This window comes from Uloborus diversus, unplaced genomic scaffold (assembly GCF_026930045.1).
Source record: "Uloborus diversus isolate 005 unplaced genomic scaffold, Udiv.v.3.1 scaffold_12, whole genome shotgun sequence".
NCBI lineage: Eukaryota > Metazoa > Arthropoda > Arachnida > Araneae > Uloboridae > Uloborus > Uloborus diversus.
The window spans coordinates 1,475,047-1,481,507 of NW_026557876.1; positions in this window are offsets into that span (position 1 = coordinate 1,475,047).

Genomic DNA, 6,461 nt, shown 5'->3' on the forward strand with positions numbered 1-6,461 from the left:
GATTTTAGGGTGAATTTTTAGAAATTTGAGTCCTTGAACAGCAGTTTTAAACTTTATTTTATCGCTTTAGGGAGAGGGGGGTATGACCCCTTGACCCATCCACTGAATCCCCTCCCGTTTGTGCATAATTATCTATTAATTATTTATTAATTATCTATTAATTTTCAATCTTTGTATCCCCTATTTTTACAATAACACTTACCGTTTAAGAGATAGTTGCGAAAAATCGGTTTTTGACCTTTGACCTTGAATAAAATTTTTAGCTTCACCGGGATCGATGGGGACGTCTGACACTTCACTTTAGTGTTGTCCTTAACTATATTTGTGTTAATTTCATAGTCAAAGTACCAAATAGGGGTACAAATAAGGGGTCTAAGGGAATTTTTTTTTTTTAATATGTCTCCAATGCCATTTTAACCTATATTTAGTAGCTTTAGGGTGGAAGGTATGACCCCCATGACCCATCCTCGGAATCCCCACTTGTTTGTACACAATTGCATACCTTTCAAACTTTGTAACCTCCATTTTTTCGCTGACTATTATCAGTGGCGGATCATGCGATTTTGAGGCCCCAGGCGCAACCTGATCCAGAGGCCCTCTAATTGACACAACAAAAATGATATAGTTTACTAATATTAGCGATGCAGAAAATCATAACTTTTTTATTTTTGAATCGACAAGCTTGAGAGGGGGGGAGGTGGTTACATCCTTATCTAAAAGGAGAAAAACGACATTTCCGACAAAACAAAAAAATAAAATTTTAGTTAAAAATTTTGTTTTTTCTATTTTTTTGTAATTTAGTTAGTGCAGGGGGTGAGATCCCCGATTTCTGGCATCTAGCAAAATTCCAGCATTACCCAGTTTTCCAATGCGCGTAATTCAGTGGCGCAACCAGAGAAAAGTGTTTATTTTTCTTTTCTTTTTTTTCGAGGGGGGGGGGGTAATTGGCAAAAAGCGAGAGAGAGAGAACCTCTAATTGGATAGGGGAGATAAGAAAGGGGGGGTCCGGGGGTTCCCCCCCGGAAAATTTTAAAACTTTGTTGTTTTAAAAACGCAATTTTAGTCTTTCTTTGCTGATGTTAGAGGGCAAAAGGTGCAGGGGTCTCAGCGGAAAGTTGTTGCCTTAAAAACGCGATTATAGGCCATATTTATTAACGTTAGGGTAAGGGATAGAGCCCAGGGACTGCCTTTAATCGAGTTTTTTTTTTTTAAATACATCAAAATCAATTACTCCTCCCACCTTTCCAATTTAATTTCCGAAACTGAAGTTTCAAAAACGCAGTTGTAGACAAGTGTTAAGGGATAAACAATTTTACAGAAAACAGATTCTAGGTTCTTTTTTTTTTTTAATGATATTAGAGGAAGGTGGTTCAGGGACCATTGCTCGAATAATTTCTGAAATTCAAGTCTTAAAAACGCAATTATTAAGACCATATTTTGTAACATTAGGGAAAGTAATTTTTCGAAATTAAAGTTCCAAAAACGCAGTTTTAAGCGATTTTCGATGGTTTTAGGTGTTAGGAGGCTTTCCCCTCGCATTTTGGTAAAATTGAAGATCTTCAAAAACGGAATTTCAGATGCTTGCTCTTCTCTCCATAATGATTTCGGTGTGTGTGTGGGGGGGGGGGAGGGGGCTTCAGAGAAGTGGCAATTTTAAAACTTAAAAAGAGAAGATAAGAACGAAATAAGATGGGAGGGAGGCAGTAAGAACAGTAAGCTATACTGTTGAATTATTTTTAATTCAAAGATTTCTTTTAAAGGGAAATTTTAAAAAATTCCTATCATTATTATTATTATTTTTTTTAACAATCACTTTGTTTTCTCAAGACGTGTTCTTTTCTTTGCTTCAATAATAAAGAATAGTTTAAAAAAATTTTCAACTCTCCAATCTGAGGGGGAGGCTGAGATCTCACTCCCCCCTCTGGTTGCGCCACTGTTGTAATTACGAATAAATATCAAAAATTGGTAGTTTAAAATTGAAGTACGCACTCCTTAATATTTTACGTCATCGAAAAGAACTTTTCTTCCGTGGAAGATGAAGTCTGTTACAATTTGCTCAATTAATATTAGACAGATACAAGCGTTTCTAATTTTGCGCATATCATAGTCTAAATTAAAGCTGAGCTAGAGAACGAAATTTAACTTTAGACTGTGTGAATTTGATAAATAACTTCTGGAACGTTACGTAACGGTTATTTTGATATACCTACTGTCCAATCACGGATTGCATGGATTAGCAATTACATTTATTACATTATTTCATTATCACATTATTTTAGCTCCTTAGCAATTAGTCTTGATTTATTTTCAACGGGAGGGGGAATGTTAATTTATTTATACCTTTAGGATATCAAATAAAGATTTTAATGCGATCCTTCGTGATGATTATCAGTCATTATTCCAAAAATTTCCAAACTCTATTAAATATTTTTTACTATTTTTAAAAAATGCATTGCTATTGCTGGTTATCGTCTCGGTCGTTTTAAAGACTTTTTTTTATTTTATGATTTTTTTTTCTTACTCTCCAAATAATAAAGCATATATTTTGTTTAAATTAAGACGCATAGCATTTTTTCTTACCTAATTTTCAATCTTTTTCAAATAAATTTGTGAAGGTGGTTTTTAACTTTATCTTACATAGGAATTAGTAAATTGTATCAAAATGGCATGAAAATAGTTTTGCGTGTAAATACAAAAAATAAGCTTCTAGTATATTCAAATGAACTTTTCAACATTGTTTATTAATGAATGGCTTTGTAAGGAGCAATAGAGGGGGAAATGGTAAATATTGCCATTTTCTAAATGGCAAAAAAAGAAAAAAAAAAAACTTTCTAATATAACAAAATTTAAAAATTGATTCCTTCAAAATCGCTGTCAAAAAGTAGTGAAAGAGCAACTTGAAATTGTCAGAATATCAAATGTCTGATCAGCCCAAAAAAGATCGTTTTGTATCTGGCTGCCTGCCGTGTCCAGATGACCAGCGATTGCTGAAAGACTTAAGAAATCTGAGGGAGGGGGAGCTGCTTAAAACAATTTATTACGTAGAACATGCCAACGAGAATCAGTAATATACAATAATTATGTCAATTTTTTTAGACTAGTGGTCAAATAGCAGTAATTAGTGTGGTACCGAGTACTCGATACGCAATTGGTACTCTGTCCTCTTATCCCATCATTTAAGACTGATAAGAAATTAAAATACATAACGCTATACGCTACAAAAAATCTTCATGATAAGTATACTTACTGGTAGATATCGGCTATAATTTCTTCATTTGTATTACCGCATCCTAATCACCATTTCTTTTTTGTGGATATGCCTCGTATTACCAATTCTAGAAAATCACCACTCATAATATGACGAGTGCAAATTCCTTGACCATTTCCACTCCTTTTTATTTTTAAAAACAAGAAACCCAACGAGTAGGGTCTTATTGCAATTCCTGATTTCAAAAAACATAATTTGGATTCAAGACGTCGAAATTCAAATGTAACTTATGGATGCTCTTTTTTTTTGGGGGGGGGGGGGGGGTAATTCTAAGCATTTCTGGAAAAAGAAAATAACCCTTAAAATTTGCGAATAAGTATTACTCAGTATTAACTTGATCTGAGCACGATGTATCTATTTGACAAAAACATTGCCCTTACGTTAACTCAGAAACGCGGGGGAAACATTTGCGAATACAAGAAACTTCTGTTAGGAAAGATCGTGCCTTCTATTCAAGAAACACAAATCTTGGTTTGATATGATATAATTAGTTAAGCATCCTACGCGAGACGCGACGATTGAAAGCAAACTATAAAAATTTACTTTTTGCGGGAAAAAAAGAAAAAAATAAATAAAACTTTTTTTACGGATAATTCGGAAGTTAAAAAAGACAGCTGGCGAATAGTCACAACTCGGTAGCAGGAAAGGAAAAATTCAGCATGGTAAAAAAAAAAAAAGATACGTAGGAGCTTTGCGTCAAAAAGAAGTAGGGGAATGTGGGGTAAGGTGAAATAGCGGGGCAAAGTGTAGTGGTGAAACATTTACTCCGCTTTTAGCGCCACCTATCTGGTAATATTTTAACTGTATGGTAATACATGAATTCTATTTCAGAACAGATAAAGTTAGCTCTGAAAATCAAAGAATATGATAATAAAGCAAATTTCAAAAATTGATACTCATATTGTAATATTTTGCTGCAAGTCAAAAATTATTTTTGTTATTACTAGATGATAAAGTTCCTGTTATTAACGTTTTAAATATTAATTGAGATTAACTAATATTCGGCGAAGTATTTATTTGTTTAATATTAAGCTTATTTGTTGTTTCAAATAATTTGTACAGTTATTCAAGTGCATGCTGGGCAAAGTGAAATAGCTCATTTTGTTTACTTGTTTAATACTTGTCACTTGCGCATTTATTTATTAATTATTTCTCTCATTTACATTCTTTCATTTAATAATTCCTTTTTTATTGATTCATTCATTTATTTTCATATTCATTCACTATTTTATTCACTCGTATTCTCATCCTTTAATTTTTCTCGTATATTAATTGACTAATTTATTTTTTATTTGTTTATTTTTTCCTTTTCTTTTTATTTATTCATTCAATCTTTTATTTACTCATTCATTTGATCAACGATATCTTTTAAGCAAATAAAAAATATTTCATTCGAAAAAAGTTTTTTTTTTTTTTTTTTCATATGGTGCAAACCCATAGAAAAAGAAAGTGAAAATTTTCCACGTTCTTTGGATGTACAAAGTTATAGCCAAAAACTAAAAATAATGTTTAAGCGTTTTTTTTTTTTTTTTAAATATATTGCTCCTACTTTATGAGCCGTATATTTTAGAACAAAATTCCAATTTGTTTATATTGGAAAAAAGTAAGTGATCTTAACCATTTTTTTTTTTCACTTTGCCCCACATTTCCCTTCTTTTTCGACACTTTTGAGAGACAATTTCGTTTTTAAACTTACGACTAAAAAGTAAGTTAAGGCATTAGAGAAAAAGTTTCATTGCCCACCTAAATTCCAGGACTGTATTATTAGTTAGAAGGTATTTTTTCTTTCATTAAACTAGCAAGATTCTGACCACTGTTGCAAGACAAGATAACATTGCACTACTGAATTGGATTGGAATGTACAGGGCAGAAGAACGGTGCTCCCGGTCATTTTCCCAAGGTCAACTCCCCTGTTTGTGATTCCATTTAGCGTGGAACTTGAGCCAGTAATGCCTTTCCTTTTGTCACTTCTTATCTAACACGCCATTTTCTCTAGGGGACACACGACCTTGAACAAAAAAGCGGGAACTCTCCGATCTCAGAAAAAGTGATGGCTACGGTGGAACACGAAATCTGCTGCTTGTTTTGATGAAGCATTCCGGAGGAAAGACGCAAATATATTTTGAAATTTGCACCTTGTACGTACAAAAAAACATACTTTTTTTTCTTATGTCCCAATTTTCTCTTCTGGAAAAAATCCAAAAAAAAAAAAAAAGGCACCTGAAGCATCGGGCCCCTTTAGACGCAGGGGGGCCCTATTGGGAGCAGTCAGCCCGCGTCTAAAATCCATGACTAATAACTGTCGATTCCATGACTTTTGAGCATTTTCCACTCAAAATATGACTTTCTATTGCGAATCCTCTAAAAATACATTTTTTTTTCTCCTGGAAAGATCCAAATAAACGCACTTGAAGCCTGGGGCCCCTTTAGAGGCAGGGGCCCTTATTGGGAGCAGTCAGCCCGCGCCTAAAATCCATGATTAACTGGGCGATTCCATGAGTTTTGAGTATTTCCCACTCAAAACTATGACTTTCTGTTGCAAATTCTCTAAACAAACAATTTTTTCTCCTGGAAAAAATCCGAACAAAGGCACCTAAAGCCAGGGGCCCCCATAGACACGGCCCTATTGGGAGCAATCAGCCCGCGCCTAAAACCCATGACTAACTGTCAATTTCCATGAGTTTTGAGCATTTTGTACAAAAAACTATGACTTTCCATGGCAAATCCTTAAAAAAAAAAAAAAAAAAAAAAAAAAAAAAAAAAAAAAAAAAAAAAAAAATTGGCTTTGAGTATGTGACACATCGCGGCTCGGAGGCCCCAGCTAGCGCCTCATGCGCCTGTGCGGTGATCCGCCACTGACTATTATCGTTTAAGAGATATATATGAAAAATTGATTTTTTGACCTTTGACCTTGCATAAAATTTTTAGCTCCACTCGGATCGATGAGGACTTTTGACATTTCATGTATAATGATAATCTTAAGGTCTATACAAATTTTCAGCTTTATGGGAATTTTTCCGAACTTTCGCTTTTTTTTGGTCTATTTTGACCGGGCTATACGATTGAAAAACATGGAAGCGAAAGAGATGCTTTGACAGCCGAGTAAACCGGTATGTTTAGTTGTCAGCAGCGCTTAGAGTTTGTCCACCAGTATGACGTCACTTAACACCCTATCCTTGCCGACTACCATGTG